Source organism: Amia ocellicauda, chromosome 10 (assembly GCF_036373705.1).
Source record: "Amia ocellicauda isolate fAmiCal2 chromosome 10, fAmiCal2.hap1, whole genome shotgun sequence".
NCBI lineage: Eukaryota > Metazoa > Chordata > Actinopteri > Amiiformes > Amiidae > Amia > Amia ocellicauda.
The window spans coordinates 15,973,956-15,988,173 of NC_089859.1; the positions used below are offsets into that span (position 1 = coordinate 15,973,956).

At 43.9% G+C, this 14,218-nt stretch overlaps 1 long non-coding RNA gene across 1 annotated transcript; it reads left to right on the forward strand.

Annotated features, from left to right (window-relative positions):
- Positions 1-1,041: 1,041 nt before the first annotated feature.
- Positions 1,042-14,062, forward strand: LOC136760008 (uncharacterized). The gene is made up of 2 exons (XR_010820141.1): positions 1,042-1,506; positions 13,209-14,062. It is a non-coding gene; the product is annotated as an uncharacterized LOC136760008 (long non-coding RNA).
- Positions 14,063-14,218: the final 156 nt, after the last annotated feature.

The window sequence follows — 14,218 nt, forward strand, 5'->3', positions numbered from 1 at the left end:
ATTTGTAAATAACTTTGGATCCTGCTAGTATGAGGTATTATGTAATATTAGTTCACTGGCTGCATTGATTTGTGTCTAAGATCCAGATTTTGGTCTCTGTCTATCTAACAAAACTGATATAAGGGATTATTAAGTGGAAAATCATCTGGCAGCAATCTGAGAACCAGTGACATCCGATAGGTTATTATATTAATCTGAAGGGGCTGGGTGTTTACATATACACCAAGTCTCTTGTTGTGAAAGGAGCGGGATAGAAAATGGCTGGAGTGTTAAGGATATGTTTGTGTGTATTTTTCAGGAAAGGCTTAGATTTTGTTTTCACTTGCTTCATAGGTTGTATGATCAGTATCTCAGAGGTTTATTTGGTAGGAGGGAAGGGGTGGGAGTGGGCGGGTGTTGTCCGTTTTGGGGGCTTTATTTTGACTGTGTGTTTAAAGCAAATATTCAGGCATACACACAAACAAAAATGGGGACAATGACATGGTAGTTAAAGCGCGTAGGAGGTGCAGGTGAATTTGTCTGGCTCATCGTGGTCATGCATGATAGGGAGACACAGAGCGAGGCTGGGGGAGAGAGCTGAGTGGCATTAGGTGTATGTTTGAAAATAGGTCTTTGATGCAGTAGGGTTCAACCTGAGAAAGAGAGAGAGAGTGTATGTGTGTGTGTGTGTGCGTGTGTGTGCATGTGTGCGCGCACTCACGCATACGTGAGAGTGGAAAGAAAAAGTAGGCATGGAGTCATTAGGTATAAGTAGGAGGGGAATGACTATTGCAGCCTGAGAGAGTGAGTGTAAGAAAAAGAAGTAGGCATCTGTTACACTGATTGGGGGCTGAGTCTGAGCAAGAGAGAAGGTGACTGTGTATGAGAGAGAAAGAGAGAGAGAGTGAGTTGAGCAGGCGCAGTGCAGTGTACATTAGCGAGGAGAGAGAGTGAAAGTGAATGAGAGAGAGAGAGTGATTGTGTGAGCGAGTCTCCCCTGACCTTCTCTCTGTTCAGCCCAGTCATCCTCTTTAAGGGGGTGGGACTTAAACCCCCCTATACCAAGCACGTTATTTTGGCGGCACATCTGAGCGGCTGACTGGTTGCCTCAACTAGCAGTCAATACCTTTTCCCAAACCCTGAAGTGGGTGTGGTTGTAACAATCGTTTTATTTTTTATTTTTGCATTTGTTCTTCAGTGCATGGGTCAGTTTGTATATGTGTCTGTTAGGTTGTGTAGGTTAGTTATTATTTTTGGTTTTGCACCCAGCCTTGAATTTATATAAATAAATATATACTTATATACTCAGATCTCAAAATACATGCATCTGTAAAGGGGAAGTGGTTCAGCTTCCTTCCGCATGTTCGTCTCAGTGCTCAGGGAGATGAGCTGAACGACAGACAGGAGAGAGAGAGAGAATGAGAGAGACACAGCTGTTGCTACTCTGGGGTTCTTCAGCACTGATTCCCTGCGTGATCCGCACAACGCTTCTTATGAATGGGAAGCAGGCACTGTTGGTTGCATGAGGTAAAAGGATTACAGTAATTCCAGTCTTTCACTCTCGCTCTGTCCTGCTCTTGTCTCCCCCCCCTCTTTTTTTTTTTTTTTTCTTCCCTCGTTCTTTTCTGGATGTGTTTTTTTTCTGTGCTTCCTCTGTAGCTCCAGTCTGTCGGCAGCACGTTCTGTGCCATGTGTTTGCCATGGAGGATGGTGGATTCCTGCCTTACATTTATGGGAGTAATTGGAAGTGAATTGTGCTGGGGTTTATGGGGCCGTAGTCGAAGTTTTTTTATGATGGTGTATGTGTTATATCTGTTGGGGAGGAGTGTAGAAAAGCTCAGCGTGTGTGTGTGTGCGTGCATGTGTATACAAGTGGCTGAGACTATACCCAGGGAGCATTTACAGTGTTTGAGCATTGTGACGCATCAATCTTGGTAAAAACATACAAAAGAGGGGAGTGGATTGGGTTGTGTGTGGGGGGGTGGGGGGGCACAGGGTGTGTATGCACTTATATTTCAGAATGTCAAAGCTTCCTTTTCTTTTTGTGCATACATATATATATATATATATATATATATATATATATATATATATATATATATATATATATATATATATTTTTTTTTTTTCTCACTGAGGGGGAGAAAGCGGATCAGGAAAGCATCCAGTATTGTCTTAAAACCTTAACAACGTGCTGTGTGAAAAAGGGAAAAAACTATTCTGTACAAATTACAATTGTTTCAACCATTGTTGACAAGTAAGAGCTGTGCAGCGCGCATCTGCTACCCACCCTCTTAATTCAGTGCCAGTCTCCCCTGGCGCCCAAACACGCCTGGAGCAGTTAAGTTGTAATAGAGTTGTAAAATATTACAGCGATAAAGCCTGTGGGAGTCACTGTGGGTGCCAGGGCTTGAAATGAAGGATTGAATTTTGCACGGTTGGACAGCACAGTGCTTCATAGTGGAGTACACTACTGTGTCACTTTTCAGTGCTGCCGTTTCATATGGCGCAGGAGGGTGTGCTGGGCTGTGCTGTGCTGTGAGCATCATGGCCGATCTGAACTTCCAATAATAAACTAAGCTTTTTTTTTTTTTTTTTTTTTTTTTTTTAAATAAAGGAAGAAAGCTGTAGTTAAATGGGGAGATTTTGTAAAATATTTATTGTGGTGTTCATGACTTAATGTGTGTGAGAGAGCAAGGAGCTGTTTAAATATATATGTATTACTTACATATTTGTTTCAAACTTGTTTTTCTTTCTCTCCAATCTCATGTGCTCAAGGCTGACTCCTTCTGAGTCATTTCCAGAAATGTGCTCATTGGGGGATGGAGTAAAAACTCTCTCACATTGTGTGCAAAGTGTAGTGAAGAGAATTGAGATCACTTTTTTTATTGTATCCCCCCTTTATAGGTCAGTGGTGCATGAGTCACTAAGCCAGAGAAAATAAGGAACTTTATTATTATTTTTTATTCCTTTTCCCTCTGTGATACTACTGCAGCTGTGGCTGTTGACAGTAGACTAAGGATGTCTCTGTGTGGCAGGCAGTGCAGTGAAAAAGAAAAGGAATTCTACGTTTCTAAACAGGAGTGGATGTTTTGACATCGCCCCTTGAGCAAGAAAGTGAAGCTGCCTGTGCAAGCTGGTTGTTAATTAACCCTTTCATGCCATTAATTTCTGTCAGTAGAGGGAAACGAGGGAAAAATATCAAATTAAAAAGAATCCTGGAAGCCATGCTTTAATTCAGTGACTGCCCCCAACAAGGCACATGGAGACAATGCGTATAAGCACTGGTGTGGGGAATGAGGGGAGCTGTGTGTTTGCCTTAAAATCACTGCAGGCCAGATTCCCACTGAACTTCTTAACTCCTGGTCAGCAGACCCCTGGAGGCTTGTATAGTCAGAACCAGGAACCCAGAGTGCTCAGGTATGGGGAGAGCAGAGAGAGTGATAGCGAGAGAGAGAGAGAGAGAGAGAGTGTGTGTGTGTGTGTGTGTGTGGTGGGCAGACATACAGCAGCTGCCTTTGTCAGGTTCTTACCGTAGAGAATAGGGACACTGTTTCAGACAGCCTTTTGGTAGCATTCGTAAGGAAGTCAAACAGTACGGAAAGCTTAGTATTGTTAGGGTGGCCTGGAGGCTTTGATTGATCCTACAGTTTAAGTGTTCGATCATTCTGTGTATGGAGAGAAAGAAAAGGTGGGTATAATGTAGTACATCTTTGGTATGTTAAAAAATATGAAAAATTAATCTTTGTGTTCTTAAAAAAAAAAAAAAAAAAAAAAAAAAATCACACTGGTCTTGTGGTTTCTTCTATCACCTGGACTTTGTAATGATGGCCTGTTTGTTTATTTATTGCATTCATTACAGTTCAGACAGTTGGAACTGGTCTGTGACATCAGAATGCTACTGGAATGTGAGAGAGTGATCTGTTGCTGTATCTGTCTGATACGCATGGTCAGTGATCAACCTTGTTTAAAAACAGAAAAGCAAATAAATACGTTAAATGTTACTTTTCTAAACCCCTGTTCAATCAGGGCTTGAATCCAATCTGTTAAATTACATTGTTTTTAATTCAGTGCATGCTGGCAGCACAGAATTTCATATTTCTTAATATATATAATGTTAAAACAATAACAAAATGCAACCAGCTTAATGGGACCTTTTGCCTTTCAGATCCAGTAGGTTAATAGTATGTATGTATGTGTGCGTGTGTGTGTGTGTGTGTGTGTGTGTGTGTGCGTGTCTATCAGAGTTTGTGTGTCTTTCTTTCTCTCGTCATGATGTATGACCAAAAAAGAGCCCATGAAGGGGTCCCTGTTTGATTCAGAGACAGCCAAGTGGCTTTCTCACATTTCCCACTGTTGGAAGACTGCTGCTATGTATCCTACCACCTCGTGCCTCCTTCCTCTTGCTTTTACGGAACTTTCAGAATCCTCTTTCGCACTGCAAAACTGAGGAACCAAAACTGGCCTGTGTGCTCTGCTGCTTCCTCTTCCGTTAACACAGCAGCCAAATATTACTTGATTTCTTAGCAGATACCCTTATCCCTTATCTTAGAACAAATCACATTATTTTTACATGTGTACCCATTTATACAAGGTAAAGTACCTTGCTCAACACCTTGCTCAAATGTACAACAGCAGTGCTCCTCCCCCCCCAACCTGGGGATTGAGCCCTAACCAGTACTCCACACTGCCTATGTGCCTGTGATGGAGTACAGTGTCAGCACGTGGATACGTAGATGGCTGTGAATCTACCCTTGAGCTTGACAAATACTTGTGTGTCTTCAAAAGATTCTCAGTGGTCCTATAGAAGCGATAAATGGCACCCTGAGATAAGATCTAGCTCTGACTCCTGCTGGTGTGTCGGGTTACTGAGGAGCTTTCCTACGTATGTGTGGGAACATGCTAAAGTGCTTGTATAGCTGTGTTCTTTGTTTTGGACTTGAAATCAACATGCACCTGCCATGGTGTCACGGAGTTGATGTTTGCTGTTTGCGGTTTGCTGTCTGGCCTGCAAGGGTCGTACCTGTTGTGCTTGTGTGCATCCCTCAAATGGGCAATGGTGATGTAACTGCAGACAAATTTCATTTACATTTGGAAATGTAATTTTTTTTTTTTTTTTTCTTAGAGGTCTTAAACTGACCTTTCTGATTTCAACTCGTGGGTTACAAAACATGTACATATATATATATATTATGCATATATACGTACAAATGTTTATTTACGGCTTGTTGCGGCGGTGGGTGGATGAGGTACAAAAAGAAACACTATTGCTTCTGTTCATCTACCAACAGGCGGGTGAACTGCTCAGGATTTGCAAAACACAGAAAAGCTGTAAAGAAATGGCTTATTGTGGGCTGTGTTTTTATGTATGTATGTATTTATTTATTTCAATGTGTCTTGTGAAATTAACAAGAGACAGCTGAGGTGCAGTGCTCACTGAAGGCCAGCCCAGTTGGCCAGAGCTGGGGGTGGCCAGTCTCGTCATACTATATTAGAACAGGCCCCAGTCAGGAAGTCCAGGTCAGTGGGGGATTTCACTCCAACTTAATTTACAGTGAGACCAGAGCTGGATATCACTCTCTCACTTCCTGCTCACTTGATTGGGTGGCAGTGGAGAGAGTGAGTTGGGGTGGGTTGTGGTGGGGCGAACATTCTAGACTCTTCAGACTTCTCCTTCTTGTTAATCTTTAAACAGGGCGGCTAGTCAAATAGATCTGCGTTTTATAAATAGCTCTGTTATATATGCGCCATTTATGCACGTAGTATATGGGCTAAGGCTATAAATAGGAGGCAGTACCTCTTTTACAGTGCACTTGTGAACCGACAGAATAATAAGGGTATTTCAGTGAGCTTGCTTTTGTTGCTAGTGGTTTAGTGCTATGAGGTGTGTTCCCCCCTACTGTCAATCATTACTAATAAATCAGTAAATAGTATTGGAGTCAGACTCAGAGGGGCTGAGTAGTGCTTTCACTTGGGTATTAGGGTGTGATTAATTTCACTGGCCAATTTACAATCCAATTACATTAATTATGTCAGTACTGTTGCCTATTTAATTGCATATTTGTTTGTATTTGAAGAAGGAGGTAAATTTGACTTTAATTGATTTGTTTATTAAGAATATATTTTCCCCTTTATTCTACCTAAATATCTCTGGAGTTCTGCAGAAGGAGGACCACCTACTGCAAGGATGTCCCCTCCAAATCAATTTTTTTTTGGAGATGGAGGGAAGGTAAAATGGCACTTTGACATGTAGCCCTGACAGGATAATGTGCAAATTGCAGTGTGGAAGTGACGGCACTGCTTTTGTTGTTTATTTTCCCAATGAACTAAATGTTTTTCTATGGGGCTCTGACTGCGTTTAGTTGAGAGGGTGTCTCTGGTAGGTTGCGGTGCCAGAGGTCTGATGTGTTTACACAGTGTCTGAATTACATGTGATTACATGTGTTGCTGTAAACTGTCACTGTAGTGTCCGTCAGTGATAGGAGGGGGCAGGAGAGCAACGGTTCTGCAGGCATGTATTGGTGGCTATTTAAAACCATGACCGGGAAATCAGTTGTAACTTTGGAACAACTGATCCAGTTAAAGGAACTTAGAGTTAACTTCAGAGTGGAAACGTGAACGAGCAGACCCACAACTGACCGTCCCCCTGCGGTGCACTGGCAGAAGGGTGTGATTTCTGGGTGGCTAGCGGAATCGAGGCTGTTTGGAAGCCAATGTGATGTGCCGTCCTTCACAGTTCGTGAGGTGTAAGTCGAGGAAACCTTTCTTGATGCAATCTGTGTGGAAATTTCATAGTTGGTGCTTAATTTTTGCAGATCACAGTATTTAAGCTGCTAGGCCTCCCTGTCATGAACTGAGTAGTTCATTGAACACCTACATCTCCCTGCGTCTAATGTTTTGTGGCACCTTTTTTTTGTATTCGCTGTTTATTTTCTGGTGGTGTGACTCGCATGACATTGCCACATATGGCAAGGTCTGTTGGTACCTTTCCTTCCTGTTAACTGTCCGAGTCTTCAGAGTTTCTCTCTGTCGGAAGGAATTCTCCTGACTCTCTCAAGGTTCTCTAATTAAAACTGTAGAATTTCTGGAATTTCAAGACATACGCCACCTTCTATATTCCTTCTATAGTGCCACTCGCATGTGAGTATTTCTCTTCAGTCAAACAGCAGGCTTATCAGGTCCCTGTCTTCATTTAGGTATACATTTTAAAATAGTCATCTGGTCCTGTGATTTAATAAAGATTGGAAGCCGCTGTGTCATAGGTTTGCGGGGCGCTTTAAAAAATAAATCCATGATGTTTGTCCACTTTTTGTCTGCTATCCATAAGTGTATACGCCAAGTAGCCTAATGTTTTGGACAGCATGTTTCTGTAGCTCATCCTCCCATTTACCAGGATAACCTGGTAAAATGCACATTTATTATTATGATTATGATGATAATAATATTCCCTGTTGTAAGTAAATCTGCACGTCTGCCCTAGAGACATTTTTCCCAGCCACATGTCTACTGCATAATTGACCCTTGCAGGAAGTGCCCCCCATCCCTATCATCTTGTTTCTGACCCTGACTGACCGCTCTGTCTCCATCTCCTGTCGTTAGTGCTGACGGTGACAGATGTTGAAGTGCCTCTTCGCTGTTTACTCTGGTGAGGATCAGCTGTCGGGGAACAGGAGGCGGGGCGGGTTGAGGGCAAGAGTGCAGTGCCAGCCTACAGGGCCCTGCGGAGGCCGACGCAGAGGCAGTGCTCGGACACGCCTACAGAGGAGGGAGAGAAGGGGGGTGAGAGAGAGCGAACAGGAGCTCCCACTCTGCCTCCCAGCACCAGAATCTGGGGGTGTTTGGAACAAGTTGATGCCAGTGTGCCTTTGTTTATTTAGTAAGTGCGCAGATGAGCAGAGAGAGAAAGAGAGAAACAGTGAGTGAGTGAGAGAGGGAGGAGGAGGTGGCATGGAGGGAGGGAGAGAGATGGAGAGAGAGAGAGATGGAGAGTGAATGAAAAGGAAAAAGGGAGAGGGCTGTCTGGCACTGTAGGGAGGGGTCACAGCTGTAGCCAGTGGAGCTCAGTGACAGACCTGTGAGGGGGTAACTGGCTGACCCAGTTCCTTCACACAGTACTGCATTGCCACTGCAGAAGCTGCCATTCCAACGGGCCGTGCTCCTCCCCACAGTCAAACATGAGGACTGTGAGCAGTCTGGTGTCCCACACATTCGCACTAATGCTCATGTTCCCCCTCACGCTCACACTGAAGTGACACTCCTGGCCTTTTACAGGTAGGGTATTTCGCTCTTTCGGTGGGCATGTGCTTTTCCCAAACTATTAGTATAATTTATGTTTTTATGTCACTGCTGCAGTATGACAGTGCAAGACCAATTCTCTGGAGGAAGACATTGTGAAATAAACATGGCAAAACATCATCCCTTAGCCCTTGATTATTAAACATGTAAATATATTTTAAAAGGTGTGTGTTTGTGTGTGTGTCGATTTATTTATATATTTATAATTGTTTTAATTTATTTATTAATGTATTTATGTTTAACAGAAATACGCAAAGGGGCCTCGTACAGCCTTGCCTGTGGGCCCCTGGCTGGTTCGGGTAGAATGAGGAGATGTAAGAGATGTGAATTAACAGCCCACATGGTACAGTAGTAGGCCGCACTCCGGCTGCCCAGGGTCTAATTACTTCTGCAGGCTTTCACCAGTGCCGGGGAACACTGCTTCCTACGCAGCTACAATTCTCTGCCTGGGATGCTGGAGTGTGTAGTTCATCTGTGGAACGTATCTGTGCTCTGAAGGGTAGGGGGTGTGGGGTAGGGTTGTGGAGTGGGGGGGGTGGTATCTAATGCAAATTAATATGGAAATGCTGTGGAATGGTTCATCTAGATGCTCCAAGTAGGCTGTCCTCCTGTAGCCTGCTCCGAAAGGAAACATGAATGCATGTTACATACGCACAGTAACACAGACGCACATGCAAAGTCTGAAGCCCATATGCGCACAGAGACGCCCTTATGAACTAAATCGGACGCACACAAGCAGACAAAGACACACACATGCACACACATGCACACACCAAAGATGCACATACATACAGAGACAGTCCCATGCACTCACTGGGAAATGCATGTTTTAAATACTGTTAAATAATATGTTGTCTTAATAGGTATGGTCTGACACTTTCACATTTAGAGAGACAGAAAATGTAATCTTTGCCTTTTGGACGGAAAGTCAGTTATTTATACACTGTAGTGGGACAGAGGAAATGACCACGTCAAAGACCTGATTCTTTCCTGCTGTTGTTGGGAGGACAAAGAAACCGACATGTAGAGCTGCAGTTAATTGTATCGGCAGTGGTCCCGGCACTATGAGCAGAGTTGAACTGTGCAGCCAGATTACCAAGGGCACCCTAGCGTGAGTGCGGCACCACATCTAGTGGCGTTGCAAGCCTGCATTCCCCCATCTTATTATTTATATAGACATATAAGGGTGCATAATGGCATAGCACAGGGACACACTGTATTGGTAGTGATCCCTGGTGATCTACCACAATTGCTTATTTTTTTTAATGGTGGAAATGTTTTTTGCTGTGCCGATCGGTGATAATATAGATCACTCTTTCTTGCCTGCTGGTGTCTCATACTGGGTTTAATTTGAATTGAGGATCTTTGTGTAGTATAATGGTGTATATTCCCCCCAGTTAATTTGCCTGTTTTCAGTTTATACTGGACATCCTTCGGGGGGGTGCCATCTCCCTGTGCTTGAGCTTCTTGGGCTGGGGTTCCACTGTCAGAATTGATTGTGACTTTCTCTAGACCCCTCCCACATGATTGATTGGTCAATGATCCCCATAGCAGTTTTGCCAACTCCACGATGCAGAAAGTGACCAGTGAAACCGCATGCAATCGGTAAATAACACTATTTAGACATTCAAAATTTTGCTGCTAATGTATTTACAATTTTTTCATAGTGAAAGCGACAAGATTACACCCATAAGACATTAATAGCAGGAGAACACAGGATAATGTGAAGTATTGGTGGTGTGGAGTAGTGGTTAGAGGTCTGCACTCTGGAGCACAGGGTTGTGGGTCCAATCCTAGGTGGGGGTTCTGCTGTTGTACCTTTGAGCTAGATTTGCCCAGCTGTATAAATGGGAAATAAATGGGTTGGGCTTCTGGGTGCTACTGGATGGCTTTGCTGCTTTAAACGAATATGCTGCTGTTTCAGCATGCACAGAAAAAAATGGGAGTTGACTATCTTGTTTAGATAGAGGATCTTTGTTACCACTTCCTGAAGTTCAGTACATGAGATTCCTGGTAGTGTATTGAGCTTGTGATACAGTTTGGTGAACTCTTTGTTATGAATATTGCTGCTGTTGGTTGTGAAAGTTGCTAGATTTGTCACTAGTCGCTTTTACTTTTTTGGGCACTAGGGTAATGTAAAAGTTGCAAGATCTAGTGACATAATTGCTAAGATGGAAGTAACTGTCACAGCCGCGTGAAAGAGACTTGGTGCGTCATTCTGAGTCCTGGCCTACAGTGTGGATAGATGAAGCAGGCAGCACTACCTAATGTAGCATTAAATCGCATCTAAGTGGCTCATCTTTGTCTGTTCTCCACATATGTGTCACCTGTCCGATTACTGCTGAAACATCTACTTTGAAATACTATAGGTTGGCCACACTTGTGCACCAAACAAACAATTTAGCACTTAAAGTAAAAATGTATTGATTTTGAGTGGAGTTGCATTGTCATAATAGATCACCTTGCTCTTCTGTTGTGCACGGTAGCACTGCATCTTCAGATAACTGCTTTATGTGTACAATTAAAATAATGTATAATACATTGTTGATATTTTAATTAATTAATTTTAAATGTATAATTAAAACAACAACAATAATAATCCTCATCATCAGGCTGTTTTTTTTTCTTGTTGCTGTTGGTTTGACCCCTCTCTCCCTCCCTTCTGCCTCTGTGCAGGCTTCAGCTCTTGCCAGTGTTTGCCCAGGAAATGGCAGCAAGCACACCTACACTCGCTCTGTCTCTCGAACGACACGAACTCACGCCCACACGTGCACATGCTCAGCCACTCTCCCACGCACCACCCATCTCTCTCCTGCACCACTCCTGCTGCTCTGACAGCTCCCCTCTACCCCTTGCTGGCAGGGTCAGGCTCTGCAGTCCTTGGCTGGGTGATGGGCAAGGTGGAGGAGTGTAGGGGTGTTGTGACTGCAGGGGTTGAGAATATTTGCAATATTTGTAGATGTCAGTTTTACGATTTTAGTTTAATTCAGCCCAGCAGGCCGACTGGCAAAGGGCAGGACATATGTTGTAGGGAGAGGGGGGTGCCAGTTCTCATTCCCTCCTTGGGGAATAATCCCAGGCCCAGGCCTTTTTCGTGTCTCAGTATGACCAAGTAAAAAACCTGCAGATTAATGTATTTATGCGTTTGTTTGTGTTTAAATCGCATGCATACTTTTAAATCCAGTCATCCCCTTGGTTGAGGTGGCAGTGGTGATGGAGCACCTAGAGATGGCATGTACTGATTAGCCATGCAAAAGAGAGACAGTTTTAGCAATCTTTTGTTTTATTTATTTTTATAATCATTGTGCTGATGGGCGGGGGTGTGTGTCTCTGTTCTAGCATCTGATGGTGGGCAGGGTGTTTTCATATCCCCCCTCCTTCTCCTCCTCCTTTTCCTTTACTGCAGTGCTACCTTGGGGCGTCTGCTGCACCCTCCTGTCTCTCTCTCTCTCTCTCCCTCTCTGCCTCTCTCTCTCTGTCTGTGGTAGGATGTGTCAGTGTTAGACGTCAGCTGACTGGGTGGTTGTGTCTGTCCCTGTCCTCCCTGCGCTCCTTCTCCTGTCAGTCAACCTTTGCTTTTCTCTCTCCCCGCTTCTTCTTTAACTTTTTTTACTGCTTTTTATATCTATCTATCTATCTATTTATTTATGTTTTAATTTTGTTTTTCCTCCTAACCCTGTCATTCCATTTTCACCTGCCACCCCCCTCTTTCTCTTCTCCTCATGCTGTCTGACTTGCCTTTTCTATAACCCCCCCCCTCTCCCACACACACACACACACACACACACACATACATGCACTCACATTTTCAGTCACTGTCTGGCTCCCTTAGTCAGTCCCCTCTGCTGTCACAGCCCCTCCCGCCTCTTCCCCCCTCCCTCCTTGTCACTCTCCTCTGAACCTCCTCTCCTTTCCACCACTATCTAGCTCTCATTCACAGTTGCACTTGGTCTTCTCTCCCCTGAAGTACTGTTTCAGCCTGCCCCATCCCTCCCCCCTCCCCTCCCCCCCCCACCCCCACCCATCTCAATGACACAGTGTATGCAGTGAAGCCTTATTATAAATCACAGTTGCATAGATGTTTCTCTAATGCACCAGAGAGAGAGAGAGAGAGAGGGAGGGAGGGATAGCTGAATCGTCAGGCGCATTTTTTTTTTTTTTTTTATTTGTGCAGCGGGCATAGCAATGAAGTGTCTGCCAGAGCAAAAAAAAAAAAAAAAAAATGGAGAGAGAGAGAGAGAGAGAGAGAGAGGAAAATAATCAATATGATACGACTGTTTTTATTGGTCCCCTTCCCAGCAGGTTGCTGCAATGGTGCTCCTCATTGGCTGCAGCCCTGTACCATGCGCAGCAGCAGCAGCAACAGCAGCGGCAGCAGCTGCATGTGGAGAAATGCCCTTTCTCCCTTTTGATTCCTCCTTTTTTTTTTTTTTCCTTTTTTTTTTTCTTCTTTTCCAAACCTCGACAATGGCTGCGGACTCCTGCGAGGTGCCAGAGCTGCACAGCCTCCTGGACTTGGGGCTTTCCTCCTCTTACTGTAGATAACAGGTCTGTGGCGTAGACTGGAGCACAACACAGCCTAGTTCAGTTCAGCTCAGCTCGGCTCAGCTGCTCTTGGGAGCTACTGCAGGGAAAATAGCACTGAGCAGAAGCCAAGAGCCCAGTCTGCTTCCCTGCTTGCCTGCCTGCCTGCCTGCTTGCCTGCCTGTCTGTCTGCACTCTCTCCCACCTGCTTCACGTCGTTTATCACATCTGTCTCGCTCTTTTTCTCCGTTTGTCTGCTTTTAAAAACAACTAAACAAAACAACAACTTTCACCTTAGCCCTGGTTGGGGTAGGACTCCCTGGAATGACAGATGTGCTACCCAGGCCTGCTCTGATTTCTTTCTTGCCTTTTTGTTCCTCTACAAATAGTGTTATTTCTTTCCTCACCAGATTGGCCAGAAAAGAGAAGAAAAGTGAAGAGCTAGAGAAGAAGCGGAAGACGATGAAGTGCCTTCCCTGAAATGATAGTAGCCCCGATTGCCAGCGCCACGCAGCTCCCTTGTGTCTCGTCTGTCGGCTTTCCGTGGCTTTTTTTTTTTTTTTTTTTGCTTCTCTGTGTCTGTGTTCATTTGGGGAATTCGGCCTCGTTTGCGACTGTCTCTCTTCCAGACACAAAGCCATCTCTTTGGCCTCCCTGTCTCCTTCCCCTGCTGAACCCCGGATCCAACTCCAAAAGGTTTTTATACATTTAATTAAGATCTTTTTATTTTTGGCTCATCTGCATTTTTGAGTTTTGTGTTTTGATATTGCGTTTTTAATTTACTCCTATTGGGAACACGAACACTGTTTTTGGCTGTCATCACAACACTCCCTATTCACAATCTCCCCAACCGCTCCTCGCCTCCTCCTCACTACCAACTCTGTGTCTCCAGGGTCTATTTTTGGTTTTAGTGCTTTTGGATGCGGTTCCAATGAGGGATTTTTGTGGATGAGAATAAAAAGCAGGGAAGTGAGGATTCAGCTAGACGTCCCCAGTGACACCGCAGAGAGTGACAGAAGGACGGACGGATGCAGGGAGTAAGACTTCACTCCTGAAGGGAAGCTTATATTTTAACCCTCTAAAAACTTTATTTTATTTTTTGATTTTCCCTCCTCGTGCTCCAAGGTTTCAAAGGTGGAGGGGGCCTAGGTTTCAGAATTCCCCAAACTCATATTCAACACAGCATGCGGCAGTGACTTGAACCCCAACTCTCTCTGGATGCACTTTTTTAAAATATAATTTCTTCTCCTTTTTAATGTTTTTTTTTTTTTTCATAGAGCTGGACTCTGAATTTTAGTATTTTAATTATATGTAACTAGCAGCACTGGGATAAGGCAGATTATTCAATTAAAAAAATTAAATAAAAGGGATCAATAACACTTTTTATTCTTATTTTTTAACCAAAGAATTAAGTCAAGAA